This window comes from Carcharhinus amblyrhynchos, chromosome 1, assembly GCF_965287045.1.
Source record: "Carcharhinus amblyrhynchos chromosome 1, sCarAmb.v2.hapA, whole genome shotgun sequence".
NCBI lineage: Eukaryota > Metazoa > Chordata > Chondrichthyes > Carcharhiniformes > Carcharhinidae > Carcharhinus > Carcharhinus amblyrhynchos.
Genome location: NC_137324.1, coordinates 168,380,722 through 168,394,961, shown reverse-complemented (window position 1 = coordinate 168,394,961; position 14,240 = coordinate 168,380,722).

The window sequence follows — 14,240 nt, the reverse complement described above, 5'->3', positions numbered from 1 at the left end:
GATAGAGAATCTGGTAAACTAATAAGATGATGAATGGGATGGATAGGATAGAGGTGGAGAGACTCTTCCCGCTCAAAAAAGACAGTAGGACTAGGGGGCACAGCCTCAAGATAAAAGGGGGGCGGTTTAGAACGGAGTTGAGGAGGAACTTCTTCACTCAAAGGGTGGTGAATCTCTGGAATTCTCTGCCCGTTGAAGTGGTGGAGGCTGCCTCGCTAAATATTTTTAAGACGCGGGTTGATGGGTTTTTGATAAGAGAGTGGATTAAGGGTTATGGGGAGAGGGCGGGAAAGTGGAACTGAGCCACAACAGATCAGCCATGATCTTATTGAATGGCGGGGCAGGCTCGAAGGGCTGGATGGTCTACTCCTGCTCCTATTTCTTATGTTCTTAATGTGGCGATAATAATCTCCCTTAACTTCAACAAAAAAAGGAGATTGTCATTGATTTCAGGCAGCATAAAGGAGAACATGTCCCTGCCTACATCAATGGGGACAAAATAAAAAGGGTCGAGAGCTAACAATTTTTTCAGTGTCCAGATCACCACTGCTGCCTCAGAAAAGCAGCCAGCATAATTAAGGACCCCACACAGTCCAGACATTCTCTCTTCCACTTTCCATCAGGAAAACAATACAAAAGTCTGAGGTCCTATACCAACCAACTCAAGAACAGCTTCTTCCCTACTGCCATCAGACTTTTGAGTGGACCTACTGTGCATTAAGTTGACCTTTCTCTACACCCTAGCTATAACTGTAACATTACATCCTGCACTCTCTCGTTTCCTGCTCTATGAAGAGTATGCTTTGTCTGTATAGCGTGCAAGAAGCAATACTTTTTGCTGTATGCTAATACATGTGACAATAATAAATCAAATCAAATCAAATCATTTAGCGATCAAAGTTTTACTTTGGCCATGCTAAGTGCACAGGGTGTGGAGATGCTGGTGCTGGACTCGGGTAAACACAGTAAGAAGTCTCACAACACCAGGTTAACGTCCAACCTGTTTATTTGATAGTAAACCCACAAGCTTTTGGGGTTTGCCCCTTCATCAGGCGAGTCCTGACATCTTGGGATGCTAAGGGGAAACTCAGCATGGCCAGTCCATCTAACTTGCATGTCTTTGGACTGTGGAAGGAAACTGGAGCACCCAGAACGAACCCACACAAACACAGGGAGAACGTGCAAACTCCACACTGACAGTGACCCAAGCCCGGAATTGAGCCCAGGTCCCTGGTGCTGTGTGGAAGCATGCTAACCACTGTTGTCACCATGCTGTCCCATATGAATGACTAGTTAAGGTTCTTTAAGCTAGGAATCATTCTCTCATGTGGATCTTGTCTAAGGCCATTTTATCTCCCACCACATGAAGGGATCAAAATTGAGCACACTACTCCAAGTGCAGATGGACTAGCATCCTATAGAACAACCATTTGGTTTTCTTGAACTCATACTACTGATTCTTTTAATACAACCTAATACCCAGTCACATTAGTTATAACGCCTCAAGATATATATTTTTAAACTGGTTCAACATTCAACATTACGTCCAGTCGTGGGCACTAACCTTTAGGAAGAAACTGAAGCCTTTAGAGAGCATGCATGAAAGATTTACAAGAAGGAATGAGGAATTTCAGTTACTTTAACAGATTGGAGAAGTTGCAGTTGTTCTCCTAATAGGGAAGTGAATATGAAGGGGAGATTTGATGAAGGCGTACAAAATCATGAGGATTTTGAACAGGTTAGATAGGAAGAAACTGTTCTCATTGGCAGCAGGGTTAAGAATTAAAGGAAACATTATTTAAAGTTTTTTATTCATTCGTGGGACATGTCGCAGGCTGGCCATATTTATTGCCCATCCATGGTTGGCCGATGGCAGTTGTGAGTCAACTACATTACTGTGGCTCTGGAGTCACATGTAGGCCGCACCAGGTAAGGATGGTAGATATCCTTTCCTATAGCACATTAGTGAACTAGATGGGCTTTTACAACAATCAATAATGGTTTCATGGTCGTCAGTGGGTTCTTAATTCCAGACTTTTTCTTATTGAATTCAAATTCCACCATCTGCCATGGCAGGATTTAAACCTAGGCCCCCAGAGCATTAGCTGAGTTTCTGGATTAATAGTCTAATAATACCTTTAGCCCATCACCTGCCCAAATGATTGGCAAAAGAAGCAAAGGCAACATAAGAGAAATATTTGTTTATTATGCAGCAAGTGCCTGAAGAGTGGTAAAGGGAGATTCAGTCATGGCTTTCAAATGGGAATTGGATAAAAAAATGAAGGGAAAAATACATTGCAGGCATATAGAGAAAGGACTGGGGAGTGAGACTGGTGGAGACGCTGTCCTTGATAACAAGGGGGGGTGGGGGTAGTTTCTACACGCCAACTGGCCTACATCTGTGCTGTAAGCCTTCATTGATTATATTCTATCCCATACACTGGTGCACAAACAAGCACACAGGTCACAGCAATTTGGAGAAAAAAGTTTGTTGGAAAATTAATCCTCAAGTGTGCTCACAAAAGAATAGATTTGGTCCAACATTATTGTAGTCCTGGAGTAGATGTGGACATTGTGCAATGGTATAAAGTGGCTACTTGCAAGTGGGCAGCACATTTGACATCTGTCCCAATTTTAATTTTCACTGCAGTCATTTTTTGGGTTTTCACTGGCAATAATAAATCAAATCAAATCAAAAGCTTGCTGAAAAAATGCTCTCCTTCCCGCTCTCCCCTGCCTTCCACTGCCCAGAAATATGGCTGTAGAGTTGAATCGGAGAACTTAGGTGGGTGCAATATGGTCACTTAAGGGAGTCAATAGGCCTAAGTGTAGGTGGACTAGTGGGCATCTGACCCACTCCCTATATTACAGGGATCGGGCCAGGGATGGGTTGGAAGGAGGTCTCATTGATGTTGTACGTGGTGGTTAGGAAACTGTACGTTGGCCATGCAAAGCTGGCAGGCTGATCCTGAACGGCCTCCAGCACCTCTCAAACCCCTGGTGCAGTTAAGAGAAGATTCCTCATCGAAACTTGAACAATGTTTAGAGGTCAAAAGAAAACACTGGCCACTAAAAATAATAAATAACAAAGAACAAAGAAAATTACAACACAGGAACAGGCCCTTTGGCCCTCCAAGTCTGCCTGACTGAACTAAAACCCCCTATTATTCCAGGGAGCATATCCCTCTATTCCCATTCTATTCATGTACTTGTCAAGATGCCCCTTAAAAATCACTATCATATCTGCTTCCCCTATCTCCTCCAGCAGTGAGTTCTCAGCACTCACCACTCTCTGGGTAAAAAACTTGCCTCGTCCATCTTTAAACCTTGCCTCTTGCATCTTAAACCTATGCCTCCTAATAATCAACTCTTCCACCCTGCTTCTGGCTATCCACCCTGTCCATGCCCCTCATAATCTTGTAAACTTCTTTCAGGTCACCCCTCAGCCTCTTTCGTTTCAGTGAGAACAAACCAAGTTTCTCCATCTGTGGAAAATCAGTGGCAGAGAGTTTTTGAACATCCATTTTGCATCTTTCCTTTTAAGGAGAAGGAGGCTGAATATATCTAGGTCAAATTTTCAAGAAAGGTGACTGCAAGTATCTATAAACAGAACCGGTTATTAAAAGGTTAGATGCTTTTTAATTAGATAGAGCATCAGCCACCTAACATCTCTGAATTTTGAGAGAAATAGAAAGAGAAGAAAACTTCCTGGTGTTATTTTGCTCCATTCATTTGCACCTCATTACAATTTGCCAACGTACTGAACTTAAAGTGCGGGGGAGCTCAGAACACTTTACAGTTAACCATTACAAAACCAAAGACAATTAGTATTGCAAATAAACTTGATAACTGAGGCGATTATATATTTACTTACAAAAAGGGGAGCTAATGCTGCAGGAGAGAAATCCAGCCTAACTCCGCGATCATTATAGATAATCACTGCAGTGTATAATGAGATGATTGTGCTAGTGGTAAGCAAATGTTGACCTTCATTAGCATTTGGTTGTGATCAGTATAGCAGCATTTCACTGGGCTGGATTTTACGGTTTCCTCCCATGGGCATTTTTTTTGACAGGGAGAGGCACATAAAAAACCTCCTTCCAACCCATCCCTGGCCCGATCCCTGTAATATAGGGAGTGGGTCAGATGCCCACTAGTCCACCTACACTTAGGCCTATTGACTCCCTTAAGTGACCATATTGCACCCACCTAAGTTCTCCGATTCAACTCTACAGCCATATTTCTGGGCAGTGGAAGGCAGGGGAGAGCGGGAAGGAGAGCATTTTTTCAGCAAGCTTTTGATTTGATTTGATTTATTATTGCCAGTGAAAAGTATTGTTCCTTGTCTGCTATACAGAGAAAGCATACTGTTCATAGAGGGGGACAGGGGAGAGTGCAGAATGTAGTGTTACAGTGAGGGTGTAGAGAAAGATCAACTTAACCCAAGGTAAGTCCATTCAAATGTTGGATGGCAGCGTGGAAGAACCTGAATTTGAGTCGGTTGGTACGTGATTCAGACTTTTGTATCTTAACCCAGACAGAAGAAGGTGGAAGACAGTATGCCCAGGAACTGTGGGGTTCTTAATTATGCTGCCTGCTTTCTCGAGGCAGCGGGAAATGTAGACAGAGTCAGTGGATGGGAGGCTGGTTTCTGAATACCAACAATTTCTACAGTTGTAGCAAGAGTAATCTCCACAGTTGTAGTAACTGACCTGACAGTGGTTGATAATCCCTTTAATTGGCAATGGAGGGCAGTGATCCTTCCACATGATGCGTGAGGTTAAGAGAAAACATGAGCTAGAATGTTGTGATCCAAAATGGCGGTGCTGATATCAAATGAGCATTACACGTGCTGACAATCTACCCATTTGGTATAATGCTGGCTGTCGCTCCTTGCGTGCGTGTTAATTCCCTATTAAGAAAAAGCACAAGATGGCAGAAATGTGCGTGTGCACTGCAGTTTTCATGACCCCACAAAGCCACATGCTAAGGATGCAAATTTGGCCCATCGATTTAAGCCTCATTCAAGGGTGGGCAGCGGCATAGTGGCACAGTGGTTAGCACTGCTGCCTCACAGCGCCAGGGACACAGGTTTGATTTCTGGCCTCGGGTCACTATTTGTGCGGAGTTTGCACATTCTCCCTGTGTCTGCGTCGGTTTCATCTGGGTGCTCCGGTTTCCTCCCACGCTCCAAAGATGTGTGGGTTAGGTGGATTTAGCCATGCTAAATTGTCCCTCAGTGTCCCAAGATACTGGAGAATTAGCTATTCATCCCCATTATATAAATTAAGTTTTAAGTTCGTTTATTAGCATTACAAGTAGGCTTACATTAACACTGCAATGAAGCTACTGTGAAAATCCCCTAGTCGTCACACTCCGGTGCCTATTCGGATACACTGAGGGAGAATTTAGCACGGCTAATCCACCTAACCAGTACGTCTTTGGACTGTGGAAGGAAATCAGAGCACCCGGAAAAAACCCACACAGACATGAGGAGAACATGCAGGCTCCGCACAGACGGAGGCCCGAGCCGGGAATTGAATTCCAATTTCATACTTTCAATTTCATACTACGTGCAAGTTAAGCCATGCTTCATCTGGATATATATTTTATTCTGATTTCTATTCAACTCTTGCACTATTAAATTACTTTTGGAACCTAATACATTATTCTTTTCTATCTGTCCAAAACCTGCGAGGGAGAATTGAGATATCACGGGGTTAAGTGCAGCTATTCAGTTTTGTGTAGATGTGTATTGAATTTAGTATTGTAATGAGAAATAACGTAGCAAATAAAATTTGATTACCTGGATAGCCAGGTTAAAGACTCTCAGGGATGCCTGGTACACACTATTCCTACATCAATAAAGCTCCCAGCAATTTTATTCCTTTCAATTGAGGATTTCTCCTTAAACTGTTCAATAATTTTCCTAAGGCATTCAATATATATCTCCATTAATGAGATATATTTTAGATTTTTTCTGGCTCTAGCAGTAGTCATAGAATCTTAACAGTGCAGAATGAGGCCATTCAGCCCATTGAGCCTGCACCAATCACAATCCCACCCAGGCCCTATCCCCATAATCCCTATTAATCCCCCTGGCACTAAGAGGCAATTTAGCATGGCCTATCAACCTAACCCGCACACCTTTGGACTGTAGGAGGAAACTGAAGCATTCGAAGGAAACCTACGCAGACACGGGGAGAACGTGCAGACTCTACACAGGCAGTGACCCAAGCCAGGAATTGAACCTGGGTTCCTGGTGACATGAGGCAGCAGTGCTAACCACTGTGCCACCATGCCATCCTTTTCCTTTTCTCCATTTTGTACCCTGATATGTGTAAAGTGTTTAATCGCTTTCTCAGGCCACAGTTTGACACAGAGCATGTTCTATATTACAGGCTCCATGATAGCATTACTGAATAAGTCACACCATAAAACAGTCCAACAAGACCAATGCCCTGTATTTGTGCATTATATGTATGTTTATGTGTGTAGGTGTCTGCCTCTCTATTTGTGTATGTATGTTGTGTGTGTTTATTTACAATGATAGTCACTTGGTAGTGCAGAACTTGAGAATTGCTGAAAAAGAGAGACCAGCTGTCGAAGCTTTTCATCTTGCACTCATCAGGACATTTTCGCAAGAGTGCCAAATCTGAAGGGAACATCTGCATCAGAAGAGGGTTCTGATTGGTTGACAAAAGGACTCAGGTCGAGGCTTTGCCATGGAGAATGCACCAGCGAACAGTTTATTGCCGAGCATTTGTTTAACTTCAAATCAGAATTACACACTCTGGTTGCATAATTCATTGCCATGGGGAATGAACCAGGGAGCGGCTGTCCAAAAAACTTGAGTTTCGATGAAAAAGGCATAAAACATGGACATGTTCTTTCTATTTGCAAAGGACAGGACCCTGTGTGTGACTATGTGTAGCTTCTAACCTGAATAAGTGATCCACGCTGCGAGGCTGACTGATAATCTTAAAGTGGTTGTCAATGTAATTCCTAGTGCAAATCAGGATTGTTTAGCAAGCCTTGTCTAGGCAAGAATGTCTTTTTGACTTGACGGCAGCGTCCTATTAATGGAGGATGCCACTCACGTTACTAGTGCATAGTAGCAATGGGAAACAATTAGCTTCGCCTGCTGTTCAAATTTTTGAGACACCCGCCTCACTCTTCCAGGGTACTCTGAAGAAAATTGGGCACCTATCATGGGTGGAAGTGTTGGCTTTAGGCCCATTCATGAATTTGCATGAGAAATGATCTGAACACAGTAGCCGTTATACCCTCAGGATTGCTTTAATGTGCCTTGTTCCAACATCAAACTTGCACAGTAGGTTGGGCCGTATTTACGAGGTTGATTTTCCATGGCAACCAAACACTACCCTCTTCTCATGCAATATAAATTGTTGGGCCGGATGGCCTCTCTCTGCACTGTAGGGATTCTATGATTTCTATTTCTATGATTCCTGGTTTGGGTCACTGACTGTGCATAGTCCTCATACGCTCTCTGTGTCTGCGCGCATCTTCCCCGGGTGCTCCAGTTTCCTCTCACAGCCTGAAAGACGTGCTGGTTAGGTGCATTGGCCATGCTAAATTCTCCCTCAGTGTATCCAAACAGGCAACCAGAGTGTGGCGACTCGGGGATTTTCACAGTAGCTCCATCGCTGTGTCAATGTAAACCTACTGGTGACACTAATAAATAAATCTTAAACTCATGACAGTCTTGTTCAAAGCACGTACCAATCTGTTTTTTTACCTTTTTCTCCTTAGGGTTCTATGCCTCAATTCTGAGCCAAACCACCAGGTAGCTTTGGTATGTGTTTGGCGCAAAGGAAATGGGAACAAGGCAAGTCCTTCACAAGGAATAAAATTGTTAGCTTTGAACTGGAGCCCTTAAGCCGGGCGGCCAGGTATACAATGTAATCAGTCCACCATCGCTGATTCAGCCCTCCAGCTCCATGCTGTTTGACTGCCTGTTGCCAGCATTTAAATGGATGAAATAAATGTTCGGTGTGATTAATTACATCTCAAACGTTGTTGGAAACGTCAACTGCTGCAAGCAACTTACCCAACCCAACAGGACTTGAATCGTAAACTGGTTCATTCAGGGCGACTCTGAAGAGAAAAATATTGCTGAGTGAAAGCTTTTTATTTACTTCTTGTTTAGTCGTCAGTTTGTCAGCAAGTCGAACAAGAATTACTGCAGCGATCTAGAGAAGACGGGACTTTAAGTGCAAAAACAAAAATGTCGGAATGACCTTTTCGACATGATTTGTAGCAATTTAAAAATACCCGTTAATGGCTAAAAGGCAACATCGATTACAGCAGATTTGATCTGAATTATATTTAAGTGCGGTAACGAGACTTGGAAATGAATGCGTGTTCTTCTTTCCTTCAGTCTCTTAAGCTGCTGTCCTTAGGTCAGGTCAGATGCTGGAATGTGTTCACCAACTCATTAAACTAAATTGCATGTCTGGGAAAGTTTTGCAATAAGATTAAACCGAGAGGCTTTCCAGGGGTGAGAAATTCTAGTTATGTGAAATTGTTTTTCAAGCTGAGGTTGGGGGAAGATTTATAAAAGTGGTTCAAAATTATGAGGGGGTATTGATAAGAAAAAATAGGGAGAAACCATTACTACTGGCAGGAGGTTTTGAGTTGATTTGATTTATTATTGTCACATGTATTAGCATACAGTGAAAAGTATTGTTTCTTGTGCACCAAAAGTATACCGTTCGTAGAGAAGGAAATGAGAGAATGCAGACTGTAATGTTACAATCATAGCTAGGGTGTAGAGAAAGATCAACTAATGGGAGGTAGGCCCATTCAAAAGTCTGATGTCAGCAAGGACGGAGCTGTTCTTGAGTTAGTTGGTACGTGACCTCAGACTTTTTAATCTTTTTCCTGATGGAAGAAAGTATGTCTGGGGTGCATGTGGTCCCCGAGTATGCTGGTTGTTTTTCCGAGGCAGTGACAAGAAAATTGTCTCTAATTGCAATGGGATCTTGATCAACTAGGCCAGTGGGCTGACGAATAGCAGATGGAGATTAATTTGGACAAATGCAAGGTGATGCATTTTGGTAGATTGAACCAGGACAGGATTTATTCAGTTAATGGTCGAGCGTTGGGGAGAGTTATAGAACAAAGAGACCTAGGGGTGCAGGTTCATAGCTTCTTGAAAGTGGACAGAGTGGTGAAGAAGGCATTCGGCATGCTTGATTTCATCGGTCAGAACATTGAATGACAGGAGTTGGGACGACTTGGTGAAGTTGTACAAGACGCTTGGAATGCTGTATGCAGTTCTGGTCACCCTATTATAGAAAGGATATTATTAAACTAGAAAGAGTGCAGAAAAGATTTACTAGGATGCTACTGGGACTTTGATGGTTTAAGTTATAAAGACAGGCTGGATAGACCAGGACATTTTTCCTCTGGAGCATAGGAGGCTGAAGGGTGATCTTACAGAGGGCTATAAAATAATGTGGTCACAAATCAGCTAGATAGTCAAGATCTTTTCCCAAAGGTAGGGGAGTCTAAAACTAAAGGGCGTAGGTTTAAGATGAGAGAGGAGAGATACAAAAGTGCCCAGATGGGCAATTTCTTCACAGAGAGGGTGGTGAGTGCCTGGAACAAGCTGACAGAGATAGTAGTAAAGGCAGGTACAATTTTGTCTTTTAAAAAACATTTAGATAGAACATAGAACACTACAGCACAAACAGGCCCTTCGGCCCACGAGTTGCGCCGATCACATCAACTCCTATCTATAACCCCCAATCCCATAAAACCCCATATACTCATCCAGAAGTCTTTTAAAAGACCCCAGCGAGTTCGCCTCCACCACCACTGACGGCAGCCGATTCCATTCACTCACCACCCTCTGAGTGAAAAACTTACCCCTAACATCACTTCTGTACTTTCCTCCCCGCACCTTAAACCTGTGTCCTCTCGTAGCAACCATTTCAACCCGGGGAAATAGCCTCTGAGAATCCACCCTATCTATTCCTCTCAACATTTTATAAACCTCTATCAGGTCGCCTCTCAACCTACATCTCTCCAGGGAAAAGAGACCCAGTTCCCTCAACCTAACTTCATAAGGCATGCCTCCCAGTCCAGGCAACATCCTTGTAAATCTCCTCTGTACCCTTTCAATAGCTTCTACGTCTTTCCTATAGTGAGGTGACCAGAACTGCGCACAGTACTCCAAATGAGGCCTGACAAGGGTCTTATAAAGTTGCAGCATAAAGTTACAAGGGTAATGGGTATAGAGGGATATGGGCATCATGCGGGCAATTGGGATTAGCTTAGGGGTTTAAAAAAAAAAGGACGGCATGGACAAGTTGGGCCAAAGGGTCTGTTTCCATGCTGTAAAACTCTATGACCCAATAAGTGCAGACGGAGTCAATGGACGAGAGGCTGGTTTGTGTGATGGACTGGACTACATTCACAACCTTTTTTAATTTCTTGCAGTCTTGGTCAGCTCAGGAGCCACACCAAGCTGTGATACGTCTGCAAAAGATGACTGAGACTTAAGTCCATCAACTAGATGGAAAATGAGGAGAATTCTCTTTTTAAGGCAGCAACTGGTTATCTTCTGGATTGCATTATGGGAAAGGTGGTGGATACAGGTTCAAAAGTTAGCTTTGAAAAGGAAATTGGATAAATACTGGCAAAGCAGAAAGAAATGTAGGCCTACGGGAAATAGGCTAACTGGATAGTTCCTTCAAAGAATCATAAGAGGCACAGACATGCAACAAACCAAGTCTCCTTTTGATTTGATTGAATTTATTATTGTCACATATACTGGCATATAGTGAAAAGAATTGTTTCTTGCGCTTTAGAAACAAAACATGCTGGTCATAGAGTACAGAGGGGAGAAGAAAAGGAGAGGGTACAGAACGTAGTGTTGCTGTCAAACTAGAGTGTAAAGGTCAGCTTAATATATGATAGGTCCATTCAAAAGTCTGATGGCAGCAGGGAAGTGACTGTTCAACAACACCTTCTGAACCTGCAACCTCGAAGACCGTGGGCACCACCGCCTGCAAGCTCCCCTCCAATCTACGCACCATCCTGACTTGGAAGTATATCATCGTTCCTTTTATTGTCGGTGGGTCAAAATCCTGGAACTCAGCTCCTGACAGCACTGTGGGTGTAACTACCTTCTCAATTCAGGATGAGCAATAAATGTTGGCCTAGTCAATGACATGGACTTCCTGTGAAAGAATTAAAAAGTGATGGGCCTCCCTCTATGATAGTATTCTTTAATCCTTGAATGCTTTAGCCACACATTGTGGGAAGCAGCCGTCTCTGACACTAAGTGTGTTAACACCAGCACCTTTTAATTCTTCTTCCATGGGATGTGGGTGTTGCTGGCTAGACCAGCATTTATTGTCCAATCCTAATTGCCCCTCGAGAAGGTGGTGGTGAGCTGCCTTCTTAAACCTCTGCAGGTCATGTGGTGTAAGTACACCCACTGTGGGGTTAACAAGCTATGTCATTACTGTCGAGTTCTGAAGAACCAGCCTGGCAGAAAGTTTTTAAAGTTTATTAGTGTCACAAGTAGACTTGTGTTACTTGTGTTAGGTTACTGTGAAAAATTCCCTCATGGCCACACTCTGGCACCTGTTCGGGTACACTGAGGGAGAATGTAGCCAATGCACCTAACCGTCACGTCTTTCAGATTGTGGGGGAAACTGGAGCACCAGAGGAAACCCACACAGACATGGGGAGGACGTGCAAACTCCACACAGACAGTGACCCCAGCCGGGAGTTAAACCAGGGTCCCTGGATCTGTGAGGCAGCAATGCTAATCACTGTGTCACCATGCCGCCCTTCAGTGTTAACCTGTGTCACCTCAATCACTGTCTTCCTCTGCAATCAAATCTAAACTAATACTTTACGTTTTGATTTTCGCTGTCTCAGGCCCTTCCTGCATCTCTTGGCTGGCCTGCCTGTCAAAGTTGGTTGTCATTTATAATGATACGGCTGACAACGCTGCAATTGGGTTGTGTCCTGTGCTACAAAACAACTTCAGAATTCTGAATCCTTCCTCTGCATCACTAACACAGAGGGAAGCTTCCAACCTTTTCATCTGAGACCAAATTTGTTATCATTATAAAAGTAAGGAATGAACAGACAGATATCAGAATGTGCTTCGAATCTCACTCTTTAAGGCAGAGTAAGATGTAATATAATTCAAATTAAGTATTAACTTTAATGAGGGATTCTGCTCAGTCGAATGTGAACCAAAAAGAAAAATCACATTATTTGGAGCCATGTATTTATTGTTTCCAGCGTTATAGAAACTCTACCGTGCAGAAGGAAGCCACTCAGCCCATCGAGTCTGCACTGACTCTCCAAAAGAACATCTCACTCAGGCCCTCCCCTCTAATCCTGTAATCCCGTGCATTTATCACAGCTAATCCCCACTAACCTGCACATTTTTGGACACTAAGGGATAATTCAGCATGGCCAATCCACCTAACTTGGACATCTTTGGTGTGTAGGAGGAAACCGGAGCTCTCAGGGGAAACCCATGCAAACACGGAGAAAAAGTGCAAACTCCACACAGACTGTCACCCAATGCCAGAATTGAACCCAGGTCCCTGGCACTGTGAGGCAGCAGTGCTAACCACTGTGCCACCGTGCTGACGTCACTGATATAGAAAGTAAGAAAAATGTACATTTATATAGCATCTTTCACAGACACAGGACATTAGAAGGCACTTTACCATTAAATACTTTTGAAGTGCAGTCACTAACTGTAATCTATTTATTAATGTCACAAGTAGGCTTACATTAACATTGCAATGCCGTTACTGTGAAAATCCCCTAGTTGCCACACTCCGGCATCTGTTCGAATACACTGAGGAAGAAGTTAGCGCGGCCAGTCGGCACATCTTTCGGACTGTGGGGGGGTGGGGGGGGGTGCGGGGGTCTTTCGGGTCAAACCAAGTAAACAAACTCAAATTACATTAGGTCAGACTGTGGGAGGAAACCAGAGCATCCAGAGGAAACCCACACAGACACAGGGAGAACCTGCAGATTCCACACAGACAGTGGCCCAAGCCAGGAATTGTACCCAGGCCCCTGGTGCTGTGAGGCAGGAGTGTTAACAATTGTGCCACCATGCCATAATGTGATGTAGGAACACAGCAGCCAATGGTCAGGATTTTGTGGCCCCCCCAGCCCCCAGCCATAGCGGGTCACATTACAGAGGGAACAGAAAATCTGGAGAGCTCACCAAAAGTCCATGACCTTTGGAAAATCCCACCCATGGATGGGATTGAGTAATCCCATCCAATTTGGTTTTGTGATGTTGTTTGAGGGATAAATATCAGTTTGGATACAGGGGGATATCTTTTTCACTCTTCTTCAACATGGTGCCATGGGTATTTTACATCTAACTTTCAAATGACGGCATCTCTGACAGTGCAGTACACCCTTAGTAGCCCACTGGCTTGTTGGCCTTGGTTTTACTGCTCAGGTCCTGGAGTGAGAGGATGAACCCTCTTCCTAGCTCAGAGCTCAAAGCGCTAGCAACTGAGCCACAGCAGCCACTATGATGTGAATTGCTGGTGTATTATTAGGTGGAGATGCTGGCGTTGGACTGGGGTAGGCACAATAAGAAGTCTCACAACACGAGGTTAAGGTCCAACAAGTTTATTTGGTAGCTGATGAAGGAGTAGCACTCTGGAAGCTTGTAGCTTGTGTAAACCTGATGGACTTCAGCCTGGTGTTGTGAGACTTCTTACCATATTATTAGGTTCCAGTCAGTTATAAGGCAGCTAAAGTTCAGCCCTACCACTAAAGAAAGAAAGGATTGCATTTATATAGTGCCTTTCATAAGTTCAATACATCGCAATGGTGAACTTTTGACATGTAGTCATTGTTGTAGTCTAGGGAAATGCAGTTGCACATTGCGAGGTCCCACAAATAGCAACGTACTTCATTTTAGGTGTTGTTTATGGGATCGATGTTGGCCAGTTCACTGAGGAGAACTCCCCTGCTCTTCTCCAAAGCAATAGCACAGGAATTTTGATGGACAGCGCAATGGCATGAGGGTAGCATAGTGTTAGTACTGCTGCCCCAAAACACTAAGGACCCGGGTTCAATCCTGGCCCTGTGTGGAGTCTGCACATTCTCCCCATGTCAGCTGGGTTTCCTCCGGGTTCTCCAGTTTCCTCCCACAATCCAAAAATGTGTGGGTTAGGTGGGTTGGCCATGGTAAATTGCCCCTTAGT